Genomic DNA, 27,474 nt, shown 5'->3' with positions numbered 1-27,474 from the left:
TGGTTGAAAGAAAAGTTGAATGGTTCCAGCATTTCCCATTGGCTACAACCTAATTAGAATGAGGGAAACTGTCTCACCCCACTCACCTCTACAGCACCCTTTTCAAACTGTCATGTGATTCCCTCTTTGAAGAGACCTACACGTGAGCTATTCACTTTGCAAATCAGCACACTTTACTGCTTTGTTAGAAAATGTCTAACAAAGTCCAGTCGTTAAGAAAGTAGGACTGCGGCACCATGAGCAACAAGGGGAACTTAGTTAATGAATTCTACGTTGCCACCACCACCAATAAAATTAGCTATAGGAATCAGAAGCCTTTCGTTATTGAACTAACAACACCGGCTTTCTGCTAGTAGAGTTTGAGAAATTGAAGGTCCATTTCACTCTTGACAATGATCCTGAGAACTGTCTTTAATATCTCAGTTATCCAGAGACCAGCCTTCAGGAATGCTCAGAATAGCTGTGAACCTGGAAGTAACGATGGAGTGAAACAACAACAACAAAAAAAAAACTTTTCAGTGGAGAAATCAACTTTTGATCACCCATCATAATAGAGCAGAGAGATGGGGACCTGAAGGGGACAGCTGATGCCTGCCAGGCTGAACCAGAAGGAAAATGAGCTCCAATTGTTGCTGGTGCAGAGGACGCATGTGTATCTTTGGCAAGGAGAGGAATAAGGCTGTCTTAAAGTGTTGGTTATTTGTTTGTTTCAACTTCTTTCTCCTCTTATCTCCTCCCTCTACTTGATTTTAGGGGAAACCAAAAAATCCTTGCTTTAGATTCATCCATTAATTCAAGAAAAATTTGTTTGGAATATCTGCTCTGCATCAGACACTATGCAGTCTTACAGGTTCACAAGTAACGGGAGATTATACAATGTGGCGTGGTAAAAGCTAGACTGGAATGCTAATTAGCATATATGAGAGGCACCTGACCCCAAAGTGGAAGAGAAAATAACAATGACAATAACAACAATGATAAAAACTCAAGCCTAGTGAGTGTTTACTGTGTGTCAGATGCTGTTCTATGTACTTAATGTGTATTAACTTCTTCGATCCTCATAACAACTTTAAGAGGTAGGTAAGCTTATTATCATTCCCATTTTCACCTGAGTTAAAGTGGCAGTGGGGGAAAGGAAGTAGATATTGAGGCCTATGATGACAGGATCAATGACAGATGTGAACAGGTGAGTGAGAGGGAGTCATCTAGGGGACATCTGTTTCTGGCTTAAGTGACAGGTGGATGGTGGCGCCATCGCTGACGAGCAATCTGATAGAGGAGTTCATGTTCCATCCAGAGCATCCCACCATTGGGAGGAGAAGGGGAGAAGTCAGAACCTCCCTAACCCTTCCCAATCCTATTCTCTGTCATGGTCAAGTGCATGAAGCCATTCTACTGATGTCTGCAATCCAGCTTTTCTGGGAGATTCCTATAGGACCTGCAAGAGTCCAGAAGGCAGAGTGGTCACCTCAAAGAAGATAAGGTGGATATTGTAACAGTGGAAGAAAGACCCACTTAGAGACAGAAGACCTTGTCTAGAGCCTGGCTGACCAAGGGCCACACAACTCCTCCGAAGCCTTACCACTGTTTATTCTGAGAGAGCCTTTGCCTAGTTACAAGAAATCATGGGGCCAGGGGTGGCTCTGTACAGTCTTTAGCCCAGCCTAATAAATTTGTAGACTATGCATCCGATACCAGGTAGTAGCTAGATACCTTGGAGTCCAAGCTTTAAAGAAGCCAACCTCTGTCAACCCAGTAGGGGAGGTTGATTCCTAGGAAAAAAAACAAAACAAAACTGCAGTCCACTGTATGGATTGCGACAGTAGAAAGCAAAGACTCAAGGTCAAAGAACCCGAATGGAGCAAGAAATATAGACAAGAAGGGTGGTTGGGTAACTTTTCATGCAGAGGAAAAGTTGGTGCTTTTTGATGGCAGCTCAGAAGAGAAAATCAAGAGGTCAGGGGAGCAATTTAGGAAGGTAGAGGTGAGCTCAGGTGGAAACTAGATAGAAAGGTATAAGAATAAGAAGCAATAAGGAGTACAGCATGGAAACTTACTTCTGGAGATAAGGGTCTTTTTTGGTGGCAAATGCAGAAAGTCTTTAAGAACTAGGGCCCAGAGGAGTAAGAGGTAGAAGATCTAAATAGCATAGAACTCCAGAGAAAGGATATGGACACCTAAATGGGAAGCAAGATGACCCAAAAAACCTGGCCCTGACCATTTTGTGACTACAATGGGAAAAGGAGCATCTGCCTCAGGATATATTAATAGAAGCACTGTTGGTGGGAGAAAGTGGAAGCGGGGGTGACTGGCCAAAAACTAGGTTAACCAGAACAGAAAATTAGAAGTGAGAGAGAAGCAAGAAGGTAGGTAGTAGCGTGGAAGAAGATTGAGAAGGAGATGGGGCAAAGGGAGGGTGGGCTTTTACTAAATGAAGTAGTTATAAGGTTGGCAATGAGGGTAAAGCCATCGGTGAGTTTGGGAGAAAATGCAATGTGGTCAAGGGGTAGATGCTTACTCTTACAAAATCATTATCCACGGAGAGCAACTAAAACCCTCCCCATGACATGAGTATTAGTGGTCTCACTAACAACAGATGGATGGGCCTTGGGATCCTACCTGACATGGCCCTTCATAGGCTGTCCAGTCCGGTGGTACTCAAGACAAGAAACCTGCACTGGAACATAATCATGAACAGCTTCCTTCATCTAGAACAAAGGTTGGCAAATTACAGGCCCTCCCCCACCCCCAAGCCACATTTACCCCACTGGGCATTTCCTACCTGTGCCAATATTTGTCAAAAGACAGAAAGAGAGGGAGGGAGGGAGGGAGGGAGGAAGGAAGGAAGGAAAAGGGGGAAGAGAAAAGTTGTGCTGGAACACAGCCACACCCATTCGTGCGGTCTCCGGCTGTTTGGGCACCACTCACCAGCAACATTGAGTAATGGTGACCGAGATTGCCCTGCAAAGCCTCACATATGTACTTTCTGGCCCTTTCCAGAGAAAGCTTGTCAACCTTTGTTCTAGAGGTCATCTTCTGAAACGTTAACAGAACGTAACAGTGTGCTTAGTGGCACCATTGCTTTAAACTCTGGTGCCAACCCCTTCACTAACGATGGGCTGGTAGTCGTCTGCGGACCGGCTTCTGCGGACCCTCCGAGGAGCGCCGTCCCCAGAGCAGTGGGGCAGGATAGCTACTGCTCACCCGCGAGCTCAGGGTTCAGGCTCTGAGCAGGCAGAGCCGCCGTTCTACCTCCTGAATGCAGTCACCCAACACCGCAGAGACCTAGAACACACTGACATCCCACACGCCATATTGAAAAGATAAGGCTATTCAGAAACCTCAGAACAGAGGCCCTGCCTGGAGGTTATTTTGATGAGCGAAGCACTTATGTGTATTTACGCTTGTTTGTCTTCCTTATAATTAGACTGCTAACTCCTCAGGGTAAAACTTGCCTAACCATAAACTTCTGAGTGTACACTTCATTACTAAGGGTAAACCACCAAACTCTTTACTAAGACAACACTAAATATTTATTTTTACTCTCCGGAAACTTTTGTGAAGTAATGGGCAATAAGAATGTGGGGATAATTTGCCCAATTTCTGCCAATTTTAACACCTGATTAATTTCCTTGGATCTGACTGTATGAGAAATTCTAGGCAAGGTAGGGAACGGTTTCCTTTGTTTCCTGGTGTGTGTGTGTGTGTGTGTGTGTTTTAAACCAGGGATGGCAAGGAGCTTCAGAAATAGAGTTTATTATAATGGTAAGAGGGTAGCAAAAAAGTTTCCTAAGTTCGTTCATTCATTTAATATTGCGGGAGCTTCACACCAGGAGCTGTTCTAGGTACTAAGGGTACGAGGATGAGAAATATACATGGAAAAGGTGGAAGTCAAAGTAAATTGCGTGAGGAGAAGCCTTGTCCATGGATTGATGCTGGCTCTGGTTCTGAATCGGAGCTGTTTAATTCAGTCGTCCTTGGCCTGCTGGGCCCACACCGTCCTCTGACACAGAGATGACCCTGCCTGAACGTGGTCACATTCTGACCCGGTCCCTCTGCTGGGTCAGACTCATCTCACCGCCCTCACACCCCTGGTACACTTGACTCACTCCCTCAACCAGGCTACAGGCGACTGTGGATGCCCAGAGGAGCTCTCTCACAGCCACGCCTCCTCCAGGCTTTCCAGAAAGGCCCTCAAGGATTTCTGCAACCAGCCCTTCCAGTTGGGCAGAAATTTCCTGCCTTGGCAGTCAAGAGGACTTGGCAATCAAGAGGCATTTTGTTTTGTTTTATTTTAAATGCACAGTACATCCCCAAGCAGCCCCACCCTCTGTTCCAGTTCCATTAAATCTATTCCCTTTAGACCTTTATTTTTCTCCATTAGACAGTGGGACTGGGTGAGAGGTAGGGAGAGAAGCTGGCAAAATGAGAGTCCTCTATAAACGTGAAAATAGAAGGTCCCTTGCACCCCTGTTTTGCCTCTTTACTTTCTCTTCCCTCAAATCTGTCACCTCCACTCATCAAACACCCGGGCTTGTGCCCAGTCTCCTCACCCCAAGGAGCAGTAGGCTGCCTTAATTGAGCTGAAATTTATAATATCACAGGAACTGGCAATAATTAAAGGGTAAAGCAGACATCTGTGTCTTCAGAAAATAACACATATGCATTCTGCTCTTAATATAAAACTAATAATAAAGTCATGCTAATATAATTAATGCCTCATTTATTAGGTCCAGTGGGGGATGAACTGTTCTACATAATTGATTCTCCCAGATTCCTGGAGCCTAAAATTTGGGGAATCAAATCGTTGAAACATTTTTTTTCGTTGTTACGGAAATCTTTCTAAATATATTGTGGTATTCTCTAGTTTCCGAAATAAAACTTATTACCCTCTACAAGGACAGAACCAGCTCTGACATTATGTACCCAGTACCTGGTGGAGTGCTCAGGCTCCCAATACATATTCGTAGAACAAAGAAATAACCTCCAATATTGGGCTCCGATATCCAAAATAAAAGAACTCCTGGGCTTTGGAATTACAGAAAACTCTTTGGCCTCAGCTCAGATTGTTCCTTGCATTCTTATTTGTGCTTTTATAATTCCTCTGTCTCATCCTTCACCATCAAGTTGCCAACTTCTTGCTCCTGTTTCTAAAATTTCCTCCCTGCCCCATTAATGCACTGACTATAATCTACTGTAGATCAAAATTAAGGTTATTAAGTAATGCCTGAAATAAAAGTAAATAAAAGAGGCTGAGTAGCTCTATGAATTTTTGATGCCCATACTGGCCACCCAAAGGCTTTTTTGGTTTCCTTCTGCTCTCTCAGCTGGGTTTCAGATGGCTGCTCCTGCTAAATGAGTAACTCCCAGATAAGTCAAGCATTACCGGGAGAGCTACAATAGAAACTCATAATAAATGAGTCTTACTTGGGTTAGAACCTCTCACCATATGTCATCCAGGAAAAGATTGCCACTAATCATAGGATCCCACATCTGAATTAACTGGTTCCTCCACACTTATGAGGCAAAGCCAACAGAGCTCACATTCCAGAAAAGGGTGAGGATGGGAAGCCCCTGATAGGCTATAATATTTCTCAAAATTCACGAGTAAACCTCCCAGGATATGTCAAATAGATCTCCCATTTGCTGGTCCTTTGGGTCTAACAGGCTTTCCCTCTCCAGGTCCCAAAGGCTCTAAATTGATCGCATAAGCAATCCAGGATTGAGAGTTTCCCAGAGCTTCCTTGGAGTGGAAAGAATCTCTATTTTGTGCTAAACAGCTCTCTGAAAACACAAAGCAAATGGGTGAAAATCCCGATTTCAAGTTTACCAAGAAAATCATTTAGCCTTCAATAATAGATTCTGTCACTCACAAAGAGTGCAGTGAAGACAGCAATGAACTGGTTCAAAATAGTTAGGAGGAAGTGAGGAAATGAGATTAGCATCGGACCATTGGATCCCACCCTTGGTGTGCCTCTCATACCATCTCGGCTCCAAAGCAAACTGGTTAAAACGAAGTTTTCTTCTCCCTCCACAGGTGGGTCTAGGGCTAGAGAGTTCTTTGTTCGTTGGAGTAAGGGAACCAGGAGGCAGAACACGAGCCTCACCCCTGAGTCAGCAGCTGCCACACCAGGTACTTGGGGCAGGCTGTCTGCACCCTTTTGGATTCTAATTCTCGCTCTGTAAAAGGAGTAATGATTGTACCGCTCTGCTCCCAGCATGCTGTGAGACTTGGTTAATTGGTGTTTGGAAAAGCTTGTATCTTTGGATGAAAGCATTTACAAGTTTTGAGCTCTGTTCTTAAGCTGAGTCTTTGTTCACTTAGATTTCCTTGACTATGGCAATGGAGCTTCTCTAATTTCCCTCTGGAGAACTGATTCCTTAACCCTAAGAGGGTGGTGGTGAATAGATGCCTTTATAAACCTCTTATGTTTCGTCGTTAAGCGTCTGCCTTCGGCTCAGGTCATGATCCCAGGGTCCTGGGATTGAGCCCCGCATTGGGCTCCCTGCTCAGTGGGAAGCCTGCTTCTCCCTCTCCCTCTCCTCCTGCTTGTGTTCCCTCTCTCGCTGTGTCTCTCTCTGTCAAATAAATAAATAAAATCTTAAAAAAAGAAAAACCTCTTATATTTCCCTCTGACTCATTTTTCGTCTCATACATGATCAACACAGACTGCTTCAACTCTCTGAAAAATTCTTTGAAAAGTTTTAACTTTAAAAATATATGGTATAAACTGGATTTTTCTACACCAAATTGTGGATTAAAAGCAGTAGCAAATGCTGCTTGCTTAAAAATTTTAATTTTCAATTTTTAGAAAAGATTACGTTTTTCAAAGTGAATATGCCACCTTCTGATATTAACTTTTAACAGCTGTATTGAGGTATAATGACATACAATAAAATATATTGTTTAAATTGTATGACTTAAAAAGTTTTCACGTACATATACATTCATGAAACCATCACCATAATCAAGATAATGAATATGCCCATTACCCCCACCCCAAACATTTGCCTGGATTCTTTCACTTGGTAAAGTTATTTTGAGATTTATTCCATACTGTTGGGTGTATCAGAGTTCATTCCTTTTTATTGTTAATAAGTATTCCACTGTATGGATATACTACATTTGTTTATCTTTTCACTTGTTGATGGACATTTGGGTTGCTTCAACTCGGGGATGTTACAAATAAAGTTGCTATGGATATTCGTGTACAAGTGTTTGCATGGGCATATCCTTTCATTTCTCTTGGGTAAATACCAAGAAGTGGAATGGCTAGGTCTTGCAGTACAATATTATCTTCTGAGTAGATCCTGAACAAATAGATATGGTGTTTGGAGAAAAGCATGAGATATATGAACCCCTACATACAGTTCTTTTGATGCCTACAATTGTTTATCATGGAACCAAAAAAAGAATTACTTTCTTCTTCTTTCCCTATGTTATGATAATAATAGAAAGAATTTGCTTCTGTTTTACACAATGCAGTTAACGAAATGCTTTTGCATATATTATCGTCATATATCCTCACAAGTAATTTCTTCTTCTCCTTCTCTGATTCACTCCAGTTGATTGTCATCCTACATAACAGTAATACACCTCCAAGACTGAATGAAGTATTCTAGATATGTTCTCAAAAGAACTACATATCCAAATTGCTTTTGCTTCCTTGTTTCTCAAATGGCAACACCTACGCCAAGTCATACTCCCTTGCCAAAGGCCGCCTTGTCCCTACTGCAAAAGTGAATCAGCAAGGTGCAGACCAGATCCTCCACATGTCTGCTCTTGACCCCTGCCTTCTTCCTCTTTCATTATGCATGACTACAGACTCATCAATCACTAATACTGCAGTTCATATCTTATAGACTTATCTGGACTCCAACTCTTTCACAGATGTCTTGGCTAAGAAGATCCAGAAACTGCTCTTTAGGTAATTCCCAAATGCTGAATCATCTTACCGTGTTGTTTTGGTTAGAAAATGGTATTATTGGAGAGATACTGTTGAAAACCAAACACTTTCACTGTTTTATGCCAGAAATAACTTCATTCAATGGCTGCGGAAAATTACAGGGAGACCTTTAGAACCTTCACTCCAAAAATCTCATCCTGTCTCTCTCCATCCCCTTCTCCTCTGCCTGCTGCTAAGTGTTACCGCCTTTTCTCTTGGCTCTCCCAGTTTCTTCCAAGGTTTGGAGAAAACAGGAAAAGACTATAGGAGATAATTCTAAAAAGTGTGTTTAACTTTGGGACAATTGGTTTTCTGAATGCAAAAGTGAAGTTATAGCCCTCCCCCAACAAAAATGTAATTTAATATAGATTTAGAAATTAAAAATAAAACTACCAAACCTGGGGCGCCTGGGTGGCTCAGTCAGTTAAGTGTCTGCCTTCCACTCAGGTCATGATCCCAGGGTCCTGGGATCGAGTCCCGCGTCAGGCTCCTTGCTCAGTGGGGAGTCTGCTTCTCCCTCTCCCTCTGCCTGCCGCTCCCCCTGCTTGTGCTCTCTCTCTCTGACAAATAAATAAAAAATAAATAAAAATTAAAATTAAAAAACCTAGAATGGATAAAGGAAATTATTGATAGATTGGCTAGCTATGTAAATTTTTCATTTCCATATGTGAAAACTATCGTAACAAAGTTGAAAAATAAGAGGCTGATTGGGAGAAAATACTTGCAATATATATATAGAGAGAGAGAAAGATGACTACTCTTAATATATAAAAAGCTCCCTACATTGAGGGGCACCTGGTTGGCTCAGTCGGTTAAGCGGCTGCCTTCGGCTCAGGTCATGATCCCGGGGTCCCGGGATCGAGCCCCGTATCGGGATCCCTGCTCGGTGGGGAGCCTGCTTCTCCCTCTCCCTCTGCTGCTCCCCCCTGCTCATGCTCACTCTCTCTCTCTCCCCCCTCTTTCTCTCTGTGTCAAATAAACAAATAAAATCCTTTAAAAAAATAGAAAAGCTCCCTACATTGAATCATATCCTTAAGATGTGTGCACTTTGTTGTAGGTAAATTTTACATCGCAAAATAAAAATAAAAAATAAAAAGGACTATAAACAAACGTTAAATCCTGTTGTTGATAAGCAACTGAAATAGTTAGTGTACTGATATCTGCAACTTACTTCAAAACTCACAAAAATAAGGTGGATTGACAAATGAATAAAGGAATAGATAGACGAAAAGATATATGATAAAGCAAATATAGCAAAATGTTAATTATCAGTCTAGATGGTAGGTATATGGAGGCATAAACTACACAATTCTTTTTTTAAATTTATTTATTTATTTGAGAGAGAGAGAGAGAGCAGGGGGAGAGGCAGGGGGAAGAGAGGATCTCAAGCAGACTGCAGTGAGCGAGGAGCCCAACCCAGGGTTTGATCTCACAATCCTGAGATCGTGACCCGAGCTGAAACCAAAAGTCGGATACACAACTGATTGTACCACCCAGGCGTTCCCACACTACACAATTCTTTCAACTTTTCTGTGTGCTTGAATGTTTTCATAATAAAATGTTGGAGGGGAACCCCCTAAAATGAATAAGAAAATACATAAAACTCCTAAGAACAGTAGACAAAGAAAATTAGCAGACAATTTGAAATTTTAAAAAATGGATAAAAAAGGATTTTAAATTTCCCTTGGAATAAGAAAAAAATGTATAAAGCTTGATGACATCCAACAGAAAGACACACACAGGGGAAAAAAATATGTGTAAGGATATTTACTGCTGTTTTGTTTAAAATAGAAAAAGAAAAGAAAGGAAAGGAAAAAAGGAGAAGAAAACAACCTGAACAGCCCTCCCTGGGGAGATGGTGAAGTAAATGACAGGGTGTCGCTGTAGAGAGCCCGATGTGCAGAGACACAGTGTGAGGCAGTGCTCTCTATTCTGAAATGGAAGATCTCCAAGGTCTATTGTTCACCGAAAAAATGGACATTACAGAATACATTGCATAAAATGACCATTTACATAAAAAATAATAATAGAACTATGTGTGTATGCAAATGTACAGAAAAAGTGTCCAAAAACATACATATTCAACCCGTGACTCATCTTAGAAAAGAGCGAAATTGGAGCGAGGGAGAGAAGACAGAGAAGGACATTTAAGCTTCCAGTCTGTAGACTTCTATATTACTTGGCCTTTTTACAACGAGCCTGCAATAATTTGGTAACTTTTTAAATTCCCTAAATTGACCCAAAATGCTAATAATGACTAAAATCTAAATATCCCTGGGGCGGATTGACTGGTTGGCTCAGTCATTAAGCGTCTGCCTTCAGTTCAGGTCATGATCCCGGGGTCCTGGGATCGAGTCCCACATTGGGCTCCCTGCTCGGCAGGAAGCCTGCTTCTCCCTCTCCCACTCCCCCTGCTTGTGTTCCCTCTCTCGTTGTGTCTCTCTCTGTCAAATAAATGAATAAAATCTTTAAAAATAAATAAATAAATACATAAATATAAAATCTAAATATCCCTAAAACGCCCTGTGACAATTGCAAAATTCAGTCAAGAATTCACATGTTTTTCCTGCCTAACATCAAAAGCCTGAAGTCTTGCAGACAAAACATCTGGTGATCCTTTACAGGATTTTTCTCTACTTTTCATCTGAATGTCTCAGCATTCGTGTCTATGAAGCGAAACAGTCACAAGCCTATAAATCATGTGAAAGTCCTTTCTTCTCCCAACCGCATTCCCCTAGGGCTTCACCCAACTCTGGGTGCTGTCTGCTCCCAATAGAAGCCCGTTGACAGGAAAGTGTTCTTAAACATAATGGAACATATTCTGAGCTAAATACCAAAGACTCGATGGGTCAGACAAGGGAGAGTTTTACAAAAACATTGCAAGCCAAAGGAAAGAGAAGCTAATTTGAGAAGTAAGAAAAAGCAGAAGGAAGATGGGGGTGGGGGATGGGGGGAGAGAGTAAGGAAAGAGTTTTGATGGTAATGTTTGCAGCATTCTGACCCGTGAAAGAATTCAGAAGGAATTTGGGCACCTAAGCACGCACCTGTACACGCACGTGGCGCTCTGTTCAGGAAACCAGAAGGGACTGTCTGGAGGCTGACAGAATGGTAAATCGTTCCTTCTGAGTGAGAGTTCTAGCTTTGCAGATACGCAGACATGGAAAGAGGAGCAGGAAGTGTTGAGTCAGGATACATTCTGCAAGATTCCATGCCTGCGCGGACCAGGTTCCCTGTCCATGGAGGGTTTCAGGGCATTTTACAAACATTCTTGTTGTGGGTGCGAAGGGCATTCAGCTTCTTGCCCAGCTGCAGCTTCTCTGGTGGGGACTGGATGGCTTGCATCTGGAATCTGGCAAAAATACCCATGCTCAGGCGAAGATCGAACGTCACCTAGACCAAAATGCCGTTCGCAGAGCGTATTTCTCACTACTGCTGCTAAAGGAATACCCCCCACCCCACCCCATGCTTCTGAGGGAGGCAGGGGTGCCCTGTGCATGCATTTCCTCATTTGCCACCTCAGTTTAGTCAACACTCACCTATTGGGTACTTGATTCGTGCCAGACACTGTGCTTTGCTCTGGAAATGCAAAAATGAGTCACATGACTCTCTCCCCAAAAATCCCATAGATGGATGTTCATTAAAGGCACAGTAATAGCACAAAGTCAATTCAGACCAACTGCTGGGGAGCGGAAGAGATAGGCCTAGTGTCACAGAAGGTGAGCTCTGAGCTGTGCTTTGAAAATGAGTAGGAGCTCAAGAAAATGAGAAGATAAACCAAAGACTGGGAGAAAATATTTGCAAAAGACATCTGATAAAAGATTCTTATCCAAAATACACAAAGAACTCTTAAAGCTCAAGAGTAAGGAAACAAACAACCCAATTTAAAACATGGACAAAAGGGGATGCCTGGGTGGCTCAGTCGGTTAAGCGTCTGCCTTCGGCTCAGGTCATGATCCCAGGGTCCTGGGATTGAGCCCTGTGCCTGGCTCCTTGCTTGGCAGGAAACCTGCTTCTCCCTCTCCCTCTGGCCCTCCCCCTTGCTCATGCTTTTGTGCACTCTCTCTCTCTCTATGACAAATAAATAGATAAAATCTTTAATTAAAAAAATTGGACAAAAGACCTGTAGGAAGATACCTCACCAAAGAATATACACAGATGGCAAATAAGCCTATGAAAAGGTGTTCAACATCATATACCATTAAGCAATTAAAAATTAAAACAACAATGAAATACCAGTGACACACCAATGAGAATGACCCAAATCCAGAACACTGACAACACCAAATGCTGAGAAGGATGTGGAGCAATAGGAACTCTCACTCATTGCTGGTGGGAATGCAAAATGGTACTGCTACTTTGGATGACAGTTTGGCAGTTCCTTATAAAACTGAGCATACTCTTTTTACCAAATAATCTAGCAATCACACTCCTTGGTACTTACCCAAGGAAGTTGGAAATGGATGTCCATGCAGAAACCTGCACACAGATGTTCATAGCAGCTTTATTCATAATTGCCCAGACCTGGAAACAACCAGGATGCCCTTCGGTAGGTGAGTGGATAAACAAAGTCTGGTGCATCCAGACAACGGAATATTATTCACTGTTAAAAAGAAATGAGCTATCAAGCCATGAAAAGACATGGAGGAATTTTAAATGCATATTGCTACGTGAAAAAACAATCTGAAAATGCTACACCCTGTATGATTCCAACCATGACATTCCGAAAAAGGTAAAACTATAGAGCTAGTAAAAAGATCATTGGTTGCCAGGGGTTGGTGGGAGGAAAGGATGAATAGGCAGAGCACAGAGGATTTTTAAGGCAGCAAAACTATACTGTATGATTCTACAAAAGTGGATTCATGTCATTGTACATTTCTCAAAATTCATAGAATGTACAAGACCAAGAATGAATCCTAATGTAACTATGGGCTTTTAGAGATAATGATGTATCAATGTTGGTTCATCAATTGTAATAAATGTATCACTCTGGTGCAGGATGCTGATAGTAGGAGAGGCTGTAAAGGAGAGGTAGGAAGTAAATGGGAACTCTCTGTGCTTTCCACTCAATTTTAGTGTGAACCTGAAAGTGCTCTAAAAAATGAAGTCAATTTAAAAGAGAAAAAAAATGAATAAGAGGCATAGTACTAGCTCCCACACGCAGCAATGTGGGTTCCCCCTGTGGGTAAGAGACACAGGCAGAGTCAAGCCCTCTGGATTACTCCTGTGAATATATAAAAAATATATTTTAAAAAATTATAATTGTTTTGATGAGTTCACTAGGTGACCAAGATTGGGGAAAGGCAGATTATGAACGTAAAGCACCAAGCACCGAGAACGGTATATTGTAAATCCCCAATGCATGCTGGGTATTATTATCATATCTTCCTTTGCTGCATCATTATCATTATTATTAACAGCATTCCAGGGAGGGGGAGCAACACGTTTAAGGCGCAGAGATTAAAAATAAAAACAAAAACCATGAAGCTGTTGAGTCTATAGAAAGTATCTCTGGAACACAGATATCGAGGTAGAAGCAGTGAGGAGACAAGCCAGGTCTTGTGGAGCCATAATTACTCCCAAAGAACTTTGGGCTTGATTCTGTAGATAAACAGAGATAGTCTTAAGCAAGAGACTGCATGAGAACAGATGTGTCTTTCTGAAAGATTGGGAATGGGAGCCAGCCTGGAAGCTGCTGCCATTGTCCCAGAGAGGAATTGCGTGCTGTTCTGGAACAAGTAGCAGGAATAAGGGGTGGAGATGGAGGTCGAGCTGGTAGAATTGATAGACCACTGAGATGTTAGAGGGAGAAGAAGAGACAAAAGTCTAGGATGGACTTTGGGTTCCTGGTTTTTGTAAATGGGACTGGTGAGGACACTAAGGGAAGACACAGGTTGGGACAGCATGGTGAGGTAAGGAGAAAAGAGCAAAAGGTATATAAGCTCTCTGTCCAGAAGTATGTCCCAGATGGCCATGGGCATCGTGGCACCACTGATGACTGCCACAGGTGCATGAAGCACTAAATATGGCCCTGCCACTCTACTGAGCCTTCCACCCACATCATCCCATTTGATCCTTCCAACAACCTTATGAAACAGATATTGCTCTTATCCTTGTTTTTTTTAAGATTTTATTTATTTGAGAGAGAGAGAACAAGTTGGGGGGGCAGAGGGAGAAGCATGCTCCCCACTGAGCAAGGAGCCCAATGTGGGGCTCCATCCCAGGACTCCAGGATCATGACCTGAGCCAAAGGCAGACGCTCAGCTGACTGAGCTACCCAGGCGCCCCTGTTATCCTTGTTTTACAGAGGAGGAAACCAAGGCTTACAACCTTGCCCAAAGGCACACAGTAAGTAGTGGAGCAGAGATCTACACGCATGTCTCTCTGGCGGCTCACGTCCTCCAAACCAAAATATTCTATGATCTCACTGACTCGCCACCACCTCCAGCCCTTTCTCCTTGTGACCTGGAGCATGTGGCCTCGTCCTTTAGCACAGCCAGTCCCCACCTGGTTGCATAGCTTGGTGAGAGAGCCCACTTCTCTCAGCTGGGGGCCCTTGGCAGGGCACAGCCTACACAACTGTACACGGGACCCCTGGGCCCCATTTCCTAAGCATGCTTCCTTTGTTCTCATCCTGAGGCAGGACTGGGACGATCTGGAGACACCATAAATCCACGAAGGGATTTCAGCTGCTCTAGGGGACCATGTTCCATTTTGGCTAAATGACATTTCTCAGAGAAATGGTCTTTTCCAGCATGTGCCTCTATCTCTCTTGTGTGCATTGTCCTGGAAATAAATAAGCCATCATGGTTGGGTGGGGGGTGGGGGTGGGGATGTTCATTAAAAAGAAAAGTACAATTGGGATAAAAATTGTATGAAGAGGAAATAAAAGATGGATGTATATTTGGTACATTTGTCATGAACACCTTCGGGACTCTGAAATCTGCTTTCCTCAGCACTGTGGAGCAATGGCAATTGCTACAGTTAATTAATGACTCTGACTTCTAGCAGCGCAGTTTCCAAATGCTAGTCCTCGGGCCAAGTAAGTCCATAATGAAGTGTCCCTACAAGATAAAATGAGAAGAAAATAAGGGCACCGCAAAATGCTGTGTATGTGTAGGTAGAGTACATAAATATGTACCTGTCACTATAATTTTTCTAATTGCCTTTCTTCAGAAGACTTCTCCTTTATTCTGAGACTATTATCATCCCATTTTGAGAGCATGTTTTACATTCTAAGCAGCAGCTCCAAAATTCTGGAACAGCAATTGCAGTTAGCAAGCCTTATTTAATCATTTAACCAACATGCACTAAGTGTCTACTCTCTGTCGGGCTCTGGGGATGTCCCAGAGAACAAGGGCCACCATCTCTAGTGGGAAAGATAGGTATTGAAGATGTCATCAGAGCACAAGGAACACCTCGAAGAAGAAGCACAGGGCATTAAAGGACCATGTGACAGGCAGCCTCGCCTCACTGGGGAGATCTGGGAAGACTTCCGTGAGAAAATGACACTTAAACGGAATAGGAATGAGTAGGATAGGTAGGAATAAGCTGACTGAAGTGGGCCAAAGTGGCAGCAAAGGGTGAGGCAGTTTTGAGGAACAGAAGAAAGGTGGTGAGGCTCAAGAGCTGAGAGGCTGGCCATGTCACGGGAGCATGTTGCTGTTTACATCTAGACAGTCTATGGCTAAAAAGGAAAGTTCCCCCAGCATAGGGTAAGCCTGAATTAAACCCCTAGTCTGTGTCTCCCAAGGATGCTCCTGACTGCTTGCAGCAAAGTCACCAACTAATAAATGTCTGACTGCACACTTACCAAGAATTGCTTGATAAATAAGTGTTCAATGAGTAAGATTCTGTCCCTAGCTGACAAGGTTGGGCAAACAGGTTACTTTGCTAACTACTCTGCACTTCTTTTTTTTTTTCCCTCATGTCTAAAATAAGAGGGTTAGCTCAAGCTCTAAGGTCTATTCCAGGGCAAACATTCCGTAATGATAAATGTATAACAGCTACCATTTATTGAGCCTTTAAAAATTGAAGTCATAGTGCTAGATGTTGCATCTGTATTATCAACAATCCTCATCACAGCTCCATGAGGTAAATGTTATTACCACGATTTTATAGATGAGGAACTCTGAGACATAGACAAAAAGTTCCAAGGTCATGCTCTAGTGTGTAGCAGATCCAGGATTCAAACCCAGTTCCGTCTGATTCCAAAACCCATGCTCTCTCTATCAGTTTGTGCACACTCCCATGAAGCCTTGTGATGTTCTATGATTCAGTTAGTTGTTCTATTGATATTGATATTCTTCAGCCCGGCATTCAGAGTCTCTCCTGGGCCACTCAGTTCAAATCACACTGGCTTTGGGGCTGGTCCACTATACTCATCCCCCTACAGCACTCAGCTTATGATCTTCATCCTTGATCTCCCCATCACCACCTCCTTCTCTTACTGGAATGAAATCAAGTAAGCAACTGGACAATGACCCAGAAACAAAATACAATGAATGGGGTCAGATACGCACATAGGAGTAGATGTGATAGGAGAAGATATTTGAAGTCCAGCTGGGCGTATGGAGCAACTCCTACGGAGGGAGTGACAGGTAAAGGTCCTGATGGGCAGGTCAGCATCAAGAAGCTCCTGCAGGTGTGACAACTGGACCACGTACAGTGAGATAGACACAAAGATCCAGGCATGATGCCGGCCAAGAGTGGCCCAGGATACAGCAAGGAAATTCCTGGGACTGTGGAACTGGGTGGAAGGCCAAGGCAGGCACTTCAGCCCTGAGGATCGAGACAAGAAACACTGCAAGAATGGAGCCCAAGACTGGGGCTTGGCCCACGGGACAAAGAAGGAACCCCAACACTTATAATGGATGCCTCATATGAACCAGAATAGCAACAAAACTCCCCCAAACAAGATGAAGGCTGGTCCCAGGTGTTGGGACAAATTTGAGTCTGATGTCTTGAACAGGGAACTGGTGAGATCATTACATTTATCTTGGCTACTTTGGTTCTAACCTTAGCCCTGATGTTAACCAGCTGGGCAACCTTGAGCAAGGTGGAAGACCACTCTCCAGGAGTCTCTCGTAAGTTCACATGTCTTGTGAGAGAGGCACTGACCACTCTTTGTTCCAGATTTATCTTTGCAAGAACATTTGTATAATAAGTAGACTTGAAAGATAGAGTCTCCCTTTGGAACAAAATTCAAGAAGGCTTACTGCCCATTATAAAAGATTTGGGTCCCCTAAGCTCAAGATTCCTCTTCTCTAGTGAAACCCACTTCATGTGTAGGTATCATCTGGTCTACTTTGCATATTTACTCAACAAATTATATTCCTCCACCACCTCTTTCAGAGAGATGGTACAGGGAATCATAAAAAGAGCTCACTATAAATACTAATGTACTCCATTATTAAGAATTGTTACTAATAGTACCAACTCTACAACTTCTTCAAGTCCCAGCTCATTTGTCTCCATTTTGACCTTCTCAAATAGCTATCAGGATAGAGGTTAGTCACATAATTTATACATACTGTCAGAAATGTTTCTGCTTACTTCTTGAGTGTTATTTTTAGCTCCCTGACTTGATTATTTGTGTTTGAGGACAGGGATCATATCTCCCACCTCCTCTGGATCAGGCATCTATACTTAGCAATATGGTAAAGATGCCCAGTAAACACTTATAAATTGATTGAGTCTCATATGTCACCATTCTACATACCTATTACCAGGAGAGGCTTAAGAAAATCAATAGGAAAGAATGTTAATTGCTTTTAATCTGTTTTACTGTCTCTGTGATACAAGATTCATAGCCAGGAGAGAGGACAGGCTAGTAAAAACTGTTCGTGGGATGGCAAGCCCATTGAACTTATCTGAGCGGCTGATTTAGCAATTAATATGTTTATAGGATATTTGCATCAAGTGTATTATTAAACACAGACTTAAGTATTTATATATGCAAAGCAAATTGCAATAATTCACATAAGTTTTTTCCAGCAACTGGTCATGTGGAACAAACCATCTGCCCACCCACAGGAAACAGTCAGGGTCAAACCTCAGAAGCCACATCTTTGCCCTGTTCCTGGGATCTCTGGGCCACAAAGCATGTCATCTATTTCAAAAAGATGTTAATGAAATTAAGTTCTGAGCTATGATGGCCAGCAAGCAATAACTCTCATGAGCAAAAGCAAAACTAAAGCAATACGAACCAAAATCAAGCTGATCCTACAAATAGTTACTACACTATTGCCATCATCATACACATGTGGGGTATTGAGGCAGTTTATTTTCTCCAAGTTAGTTCTCGTACACGGTGGTAGAGGTACCTCAGTCATGGCCTCCCAGCCCAATGGCTATATATCTCAGACACACGGTTAGTAAAGAGGTGAGAATGCTCTCTCAATTTGTTATGCTAAATATACTAAGTTGTTCCTACAGAGTCACCAGCACAAATCCAAATTGCTACTGTCATTAGGTATGATAGTCCACAAAGTAATAGGAATCTATCAGTTCACAAACCTGCAAATGAGGATTGGCACTCTCAAAAAGCACCCACATGTGGAAGTTTATCATTGTTATAATCTGACATTTCAGTGTCTTCAACTCCTATGAGTAGAGAGAATAGCAGAGGCCCTACAAAGAGAATCTTCTGTCCCTTTATGTTCTGGTCAAAAGTACACATGGCCCACCATGTTCCTTCACTTGGATTTTCCAAAAAAAAACAAGGGTTTCAAGTAACATTACAACCTGGTAAAGTAAGCGAAATCACGTAGGCAATGTTTTTGACTCAACATAAGCATTCACTGACTGTTCATTCACATTTTTCCCTTCTCCCTAAAGGAACCGGAAACTACAGCTAAGAATGTGCCACCAAACCCAAGAAGTCAGAGACAGTGAGAGACCACAGCCCACTTCATCTGGTGCTACCTCCATCCTGGCCGGCCATGCGTTGAGGGGAGAGAGGGGGTAGGGCAAGAGGAAAACCCAGCATCTGCTGCCACTGGAGATGGACACACTTGGCTTTAAAAGCTTGCACTGTGATAAGATCCGCCCAGATAGGTTCAGGTTAATCCCCAGGCAGGTGACACCCCTTACGGAGAGCGTTCACGTGGGCCATCAGAAATAGAACTTTGCCATCACTTTCTCTCACCAGAACAGGAAGGATTTCTAATGCAACCGAGCTAGACTGAGAGCCAGCCTTCTGTCCCTCGAGACTGGGCATGTGACAAGCCCGGCATCCCCTACTTTTGGGTCACTACCAGGCGGGCAACCAGGCCAATGGTGCTGCCCAAAACCGGCATCAGAGCAGAGCTCCGGCACATCCTGGATCGATGAACTCCACGGCGTTAATTAAAAAATCAGGAACAGTGAGTCGGGTCTCCCAAACCAACATAATATTGTTGTTTGTTTCCGCCTAAGAGGTGAAATTCTAACCTTGGGCAAGTCAAAATCCTCTCTCTATAAATTAAGTGCAATTATGCCTGGCGGCAGGTATCAGCTATGTCAAGTATAAATAGTTTGGAGATCCTAAGATGAAAGGTCCAATTCTCTCTGCTCTTTGTGATGTTATTTGCAAGAATCCCCTGTTACTGCCTTTTTCCTCTTTTGCCCTGTGCCTTTCACTTCCCCTCCCTGAGGACACAGACCTGGAGGGGTTGCTCAGAGCCTTGTCTCTGCGGGGAAAGAAAGATTGGGGAACTCAGGGTGAAGTTCTGAATTTAATTCACTAAAATTTAGAGATTACTTGCAATAAACTCACCTCTTAAAACCAAAACTTCAGGTAAGGAGCAGTTTTATGAAGTGCTGTATCCGAATGACTTGTTGTACCTGCCATACAAATGTTAATGTTTTAATGAATGTTTTTGCTTCTTTTATTCAGGAGCCTTGGAATCCTTTAGGATGAAAGGTCTTGGGAGCCTGAAAGGGATTAATGACAGGCGTTGGGTGTTATTATCCTCCCACAGAGACACCTACAATCTAGAGGGCAGGAGGTGAGTTTTCAGCCCGAAGCACTCAGGTGGCTTGCAGATTTTGCTGCTTTAGAAAACCTCCCCAGGAGTGATCAACAGCACCAAGAAAAAAAAAAATTTTAAAAAAAGGAGGGCAGGAGAGCAGTAAGCCTCATAATAATAACAGCATGGGTGAGACTTACAGCGTGGCCAAATGCTGTTCTCAGTACCTTCAATTTAATCCTGATGACAACAGTTTGATTTTACATTTTCCAGTTGAGGAAGCTGGGGGGCAACAGAGAGATTAAGTAGCTTGCTTCAAATCTGAAGACTGTAAGTGGCGCAATGACAGAATTCGGGAAACGAAGCTCTTGAGAGAAAGAGAAACAAGGTGACTTAATCCTGTCCATTTCATAAAAGACCAGCTCAGCTGGGACTAGAGCCCCCATCCTCCTGCCCTTGTCCCTTCCTCTGTGCCTCTGGCCTCAATATTGGTGAACACCCGGTCTATCCAGTGTGCCCTGAGAAAGTGTGTAAAAGAAAGCTCAAGAAAAATAAGGGGGTGAGGCGTCTGGGTGGCTCAGTCGTTAAGCATCTGCCTTCGGCTCAGGTCATGATCGCAGGGTCCTGGGATCGAGCCCCACATCGGGATCCCTGCTCAGTGGGAAGCCTGCTTCTCCCTCTCCCACTCCCCCTGCTTGTGTTCCCTCTCTTGCTGTGTCTCTCTCTGTCAAATAAATAAAATCTTAAAAAAAAGAAAAAAATAAAAAAATAAGGGGGTATCTGCTGAGCATTTGCTCCGCAAGTCTGTCTAAATAGCTGCTGTGTAAAAGAACAGATTGAGACATCTAATTGCTGGAGGCTGAAGGAGGACCACACTGAGCTCTGGGCAGACACTTGCAAATACAGACCATGTGGAACTCATTCAGCACAGCCAGGATGGTGAAAGAACAGGAGACTATACCAAATAAGGAATTGCTCAAGGAACTGGACATATTTAGCCTGGAGAAGAACAGACTCAGAAGACAGAAGAGCTATATCCTCAAATACCTGATCTATTCTCCTGGGAAGAGGGATGAGACCCTGCCTGACAAACCAAGGGAAGAATTTACATATGGGCAAAGAAGCTAATTTTAGCTAATGCTCAGAGCTATCCAAAGACAAATGCACTGCCTATCTTCACAAAGGTGTTTAATTACAAGCTAGAAGACCCCTGGCATCCTTGTTAGTAACACATCCTTTCACTCTCAGAAGAGTCCTGATTTGGGTGTAAATTACCGGTCACCAGAAAGAGGGAGCAGAGACCCTTCGCTCCTGGATGACTTGTCTAGGTTTCAAAATATTTCCAAGCCCCATGTAATTTTTAAATTTACATATACAAGATGTTTTTGAGATAGTAATCCTATTAATGATTTGTAACTACAGGGATTATGCTTTGTATCTACTTTTCCATCATCTCTATTGTGGTAATTGAGCCGAGTCCTTCACAGGACTGCTCCATTTTCCTGTCTGTGAGCTCCCACCAGCCTCCGAGGAAACAAGCCCAGGAATGTTGTGCTGAATGGAAAAGGCAGGAAAGTTCTGTTTGACTTGGAATTCCACGGCCTGTGGCAGCAAGGGTGGAGAAGTGACGGAGCTCTTTGAACAGGGTGTTCTTTGGGGCCCAGAAAACTTGGTGAAAGAATCTAAGTTCAAAATAAAAGGGGACAGAAGAGCAAGGGACGGAGGGACAGGCAGGGACCAGGCCTTAGTTGTCCCTAGGTGCCAGGGGGGAAACTGTTCGTTTGGGGACACCCTTGTCCTTTGCTGTTGCAATTCTGCTTTGTTTTGCTTTGTGCTTTTTCTTTTTTAAAGAAAATACATCCCCAGGCTAGAAGCTAAAATCGTCATTGGAATGACAGTTTCTAGGGAGGAAGGGATTAAGAGAAAAAAGAGAGATCGGGATTGGGAGAGGGAAATAGAGCTCAGGAAAGAAAGTCATTTTGGAAAAAGAAGTAAATAGAGCCTCCCGCAGCCTGGGTGCCAGGCAGATGCTCCTCCATCAGAGAACTAAAGCAAAAGCCCTCTCAAGTTCCTTCTAGTTTACGATGTGCTGATTATTGCAAAGAAGACCTTCAGTCCCGTGCAGTGTGGGAGAACAGAGAGGACTTGGCTGGGGTCACCTCTTCCCCTGCTTGGCTCTGGGGCCTTTAACAAAAGGGCAGCACGTGATGCTTTGAATGCAGCGGCCATCTCTGGGCAAGAAGCAGCTGCTGATAAAGACCCGTGCCCCTGGGTGAGTGACATCATAATGGTACCTGTGTGTACCAAAGCCTGTGGATCAGGCTTTATAGTGTGCGTAACTTTTATGCATGCTATCTCATCAGATGCTATAACACCTCCGTGAAGTAAATAGAACTGATGGCATCACCCCTATTTTAAGAGTAAGAAAACTAAAGCTCAAAGTGACCTAATGACACAGTCAAGCTCCCACGGCTGGGGAGTGTCAGAGCATACACTGGCTTTGGTCGACATTAATGAAAGGCAGTACTTCGAAAAAGAAAGAAAGGACGCATAACCAATCCTCTTTGCTTTGCTTTGGAATTTACCTTTCTTCCTGCCACCGTGGATGGAAGCCCCGAGAGAGAGAAGCGCAGGTGCTTTCCTGCCTAAGAGGCTCCCAATACCTGGCAAATCATTAGCCTCTTCCTGCATACTCCTCCCCCCACACATACACACACACTGTCCGCAACTTGCCAGAATCACGCTGGGAGGAAAAGTTCATAACCATCCCTGCCACCCTCAGGAACCAATTAGTACCTTATGCATTGAACACCGACGCAATCTTCACCAAGCCCTTTGGGGCTTTATGGCCACAGAGAAAATGCTGTCTTTATTCTCAAGGAATTTATAGTCTTAAGAGGAAGTAGGAGAAGATGCATAGCAAGTCACACATGGTATAAAATGCTTCGCAAAATGCCAGGATGAATGGCAGTACGTGAAATCTACATACAGGTGGGCAGTGTCTCCAGCCGGGGAACTCCGTCAGGGTTTGGTCATACTTCGAGGTCTACAGCTAATGGCTTGAACAAGCATATTTGCCTTGCTCACCGTCATTAGTAAATAAAAACATACTTGCATATCTTCAAAGGCATGTTTAGATTTCACGTTTAGATTTCATGTTTAGATTTCAGCCTTGCGTTTACTACTATTTCAGCTAATATACGGCACACTTCCTTTTGCCCTTTTAAATTCCTTTTATGTCAATTAGGGCTATTAATAATAATAGCTTCCATTAATTAGATGTTTACTCTGTGCCGGGCACTGTTAAGTGCTTTATATTTGTTATCTCATTAAATCGCCTCTAAGACCCTATGAGGTAGCTGTTATTAGCTTCACTCTTCAGACATAGAAATTGAGGGCCAGAGAGATTTTGAATAAATCTGCTCAAAGTCATACAGCTTGTAAGGAAAAAGTAGATTTGAACCCAGATCTGTCTAAATCCAAAGCTCTTAAGCTTTTATTTTTCCATTTTAGCTTGATGACAGCCTTATGAAGTAAGTAGGAGAGGTTTTATTAACCCCCACTTTAAAGATGAGGAAACAGATTTCTCCAGAGTTTAGATGATTTACTTGAGAGTCTTGGCACGAACGCTGCACCTCCATTCCACTTAACAATCTATCCCATCATCTTTCCACAGCACCAGCAACTACTTAGATCAAGAGGGAAAGCCAGAATATTATAAACAGGCTTGAGACTGAAGTATGAGCAGGAAGGCAATTCATGCAGTTTTTAATTATTTGCTATGCGAGTAGCATCGCATCCAAATGTTAAAAATTCTACCCTTCACCCAGTAGAGAATGCGTGCAGATGGTTTGGACTCTTCAAAGCCAAGCTGGAAATGACCTACATTTGAGAAAACTCCTGTCCTGGACTGTCTCAAAGCTACACGGTGCCAGAAATAGTTGCCACCTTGAGCAGAGCTGCTTGAGCACTCACCACTCGAAACTAGCAGTTCTGTTGGAATCGCCGGTGACTCAGACCTCAAACTCCCCTGGAATCCCTCCCTGCAAGCCCTATTCTCTCTCGGTTTGCCTCCATGGAGAGTCACCTTCTCTGAACTTCTGCCACGTTTGTTAGTCATTCTAGTAAGTTGGGCAAGATGTGTGTCCAGACAATGGTATTTCTGCTTGCTCAGAACCCTCCTGAGAACCACAGTCCTGCTGTAACTTACCAGATAGTCAAGGGTGGGCGATCTGGACAGTCATATCCTCAGGTTCCTCGTGGGTAAAATAATGTTAATAAACCCACCTGACTGCATTATGGGGACTGAATGAGACAATGAACAAAAACGCCCAGAGCACAGAACACTGTAAGTAGTCAATAAATACTAGCTAGACAACATTATAGTGCTTACATCACATTATATTGTACTATATTATGCTATTAATAATCATGGAATATCATTATATTGTTATTGCTACTCATGAAGAGTTTGAGCATATTGAATTTAATTAAGGAGAGTATGACTAATCGTTATATGCAATTAGATTTTTTTCTTTAAAAACTCTGAATTGGGTCCTCTCTTAGCCAAACAATGGTTTAAGAAAGAAGGGGCACCTGGGTGGCTCAGTCGTTAAGCGTCTGCCTTCGGCTCAGGTCATGATCCCAGGGTCCTGGGATCGAGCCCCACATCGGGCTCCCTGCTTCTCCCTCTCCCACTCCCCCTGCTTGTGTTCCTTCTCCCGTTGTCTCTCTCTCTCTCTGTCAAATAAATAAATAAAATCTTTAAAAAAAGAAAGAAAGAAAAAGACAAGAGGCAGAATTATCCATATAGTCAACTCGGATCATGTCTTAATGGATCAGGGGAAGAAGGAAAGGTTGAGAACCACCTACCTTTATGTATCGGAGGGAAGGGAGGCTTGCATGAAGAGGCTATATTCCTTGGACCTGTGCTCCTTCACTCACAGAATCCCTACCCGGTCAATGTTTCTCTTATAAATTAAAAGCAACAAGGCTCAGAGAGGACATGCCTTCCCACGAGCCTTGTGTATGAGCTGGGGGCGAGGATGAAAGTTGAAGCAATTTCCTTTTCTACCGCTGCATTCATTTCCTGTGGCTGCCGTAACAAATTACCACAAACTCAATGGCTTCAAACAGCAGAAATTGACTATTCAGATTTCTGGAGGCCAAAAATCTGAAAGCTGTTACACTAAGCCAAAAACAAGGTGTCAGTTTAGGGCAGCCCTCCCTCTGGGGGTGCTCAGGAGAGCATCCCTCCTTGCCTCCTCCAGTTCCTGGCGGCTGCTGGATTCCTTGGCTTGTGGCCGCATCACGCCGGTGTTTGCCTCCATGGTCACACTGCCTTGTCTTCTTCTGCCTGTGTCCAGCCTCCCTCTTATAAAGACACATATGACTACGTTTAGGGTCCACCTCGACATCCGGGATCATCTCCCCATCTCAAGTTCCCTGACTTCATCATATCTGCAAAGTCCTTTTTTTTTTTTTTGGCATGTAAGTTAACATTTACAGGCTCCAGAGATCAGGGATTAGGATGGGAGTATTTCGGGGGGGGGGGGAGTGGGGGGTGCGTGTTGAGCCTACCACAACCACTTTTTCTGTTAAACTCTGCACCCAGCTCTGTTTATACCCCTTTCACCAGATCCAAAAGGGACAATCTCAGAGATGTTACTCCCTAGACTGCTCTCCTTGACTTTGAAGAAGTTTTTCTCCAGATCTCCCCACAAAAGCTTCAGATACTAGAACAATCTGGCCTTATCCAATCCATTTCAAGTCAGCAAATGAGAACTGAGCAAGCACCTGCAGTTCGGGTACCATGGGGGTTTCAGAGATGAGTAAGGTATATTCTCTGTCCCCCCGGGAATGAACTGGGTGGGACTAGAGGAACAGTGGTTCCACTTTCCTTCATGAACAATAACAGAATAAACAAAACATCGATCAAAATGAAGACTGAGAGCCACGTCAGGACAAAAGCCCTGGTCCCAAGAGGATCTAACACCGGCTCTGGATCTATTCACATCTACTTCCAAAACATAGTTGAGAACTGTCTGGGGCTCTTTAGACACTTTCAGTAATTGTTTGTGGAGGGGGCAGAAATAATCAAATTTATGGAAAAACTGCACAGATAAGTTTAAGACAAAGAATAGTCATCTACCCTTTTCCCACATTTACCTGTTGTTACACTCTTACCTCATTTGCTCTATCATTTGCACTCTTTCTCATTCCGTCTCTCATACTTAATTTTTTCTAAACGCCCCGATAACAAATTCCTTACATCGCAATCTTTTGCTCCTACGTTATTGTGTATTTTGTAAGAACAGGGGTATTTTCTTACGCACACGTAATGCAGTTATCCACTTTGGTAAATGTGGCACTGATATCATACTTTAATCTACCATCAGATTTCCAATTATGTCAATCGGCTCAATAAAGTCCTTTATTTTACGTTTTTCCTCCTCCAGGACAGAATCCAGTCTGGGATCAGGTATTGCCTTTGGTTGTCATGCCTCTTTAATTTCCTTAATCTGGACTATTTCCCTAGCTTTTCTTTGCCTTTTGTGACACTGACATTTTTGAAGCACACAGTCCAACTTTTTAAATCGAGTGTTACTCATTTGGGATTTGCCCGATGTTTTTTCATGCTTAGATTCACCTCACACTGTCTCCACCCAAGTCTTACAAAAGAGATGCCACATTCTTCTCAGGTTTCACATCTAGAGACACAACGATACCCATCTGCCCCTCGTTGGTCAGGTCCATTTTAATCACCTGGTCAAAGGGTTATCTGATTTCTCTACTGTACAGTTACTTTTTCCCTTGCGATTAATGAGCAATCTGTGGGGAGGCACTTTGAGACCCTGAAAATAGCCTGTTGCTCATCAAAAATTTCCCCTGTATTTAGCATTCACTGATGATTAGGTTTAAACCTGTCTTTACTATAATAGTTGCAAAATGATGATTTTTCAATTCCAGCCTGCTCTCTCCATTTACCAGTCAGCCCCTTATGTGGTTCAGTAAGCAAGAGCCTTCCCTTGTCCCTTATTTATTTGTGTATCTATCTGCCTATATATGTATCAGTATAGACTCATTAATTCCAAAATTGTTTTTTTTCAATCATTTATCACCCAGTGCTGTACTTAATTATTTTGGTGCTCAAACCGTACCAGATTTAACCGGTAGAAATCCCTTCAAGGTGACTCTTCTGCCCCTTCTGATATGCCCTTCAGCCTTTTTTTTTTTCCAAGCATTACTTTACTTTCTGACATAATGCTCAAAGTTCATCTCATAATTACCTTGTCCCATCTCTGCGACTGGCCATTTCTTTGACGAGCTTTTGATATTAGAGGCCAAGATTTGAGTGCTAGGTGCTCATTGCTACTGGGGAGTCCTTACTTCTAGGCCCTTTCAGTGGACAAAGCTAGAAAAAATATACATGTATTTACACAAATATAATACACATGTACATATTACACATATACACACATGCAAACAAATATGTACATGTTTATATATTTATGTGTATATATATATATTTATATGTATATGTATAGATGTGTGTGTGTGTGTGTATTCACGCTGATGCC

At 43.0% G+C, this 27,474-nt stretch overlaps 1 long non-coding RNA gene across 3 annotated transcripts in view; it reads right to left on the bottom strand.

Moving 5' to 3' along the window:
* The window catches only part of LOC118539214 (uncharacterized), a 55,150-nt gene extending 30,229 nt beyond the window's left edge, over positions 1 to 24,921 (bottom strand). The window contains exons 1-6 of one of the 3 annotated variants that reach the window (XR_013449086.1): positions 20,095 to 24,315; positions 19,702 to 19,859; positions 10,991 to 11,295; positions 8,345 to 8,506; positions 2,620 to 2,677; positions 1,714 to 1,772 (exon numbers count right to left, since the gene is read on the bottom strand). This is a non-coding gene — a long non-coding RNA (uncharacterized LOC118539214). Of the gene's footprint in view, positions 1 to 1,713; positions 1,773 to 2,619; positions 2,709 to 2,782; positions 2,815 to 8,344; positions 8,507 to 10,990; positions 11,296 to 12,387; positions 12,547 to 19,701; positions 19,860 to 20,094; positions 24,316 to 24,766 lie in introns of those variants that run through there. The other 2 variants (XR_013449087.1, XR_013449088.1) reach the window with 2 other exon arrangements.
* Positions 24,922 to 27,474: the final 2,553 nt, after the last annotated feature.

Source organism: Halichoerus grypus, chromosome 6, assembly GCF_964656455.1.
Source record: "Halichoerus grypus chromosome 6, mHalGry1.hap1.1, whole genome shotgun sequence".
Taxonomy (NCBI): Eukaryota; Metazoa; Chordata; class Mammalia; order Carnivora; family Phocidae; genus Halichoerus; species Halichoerus grypus.
This window is presented reverse-complemented; position numbering and strand designations above follow the sequence as displayed.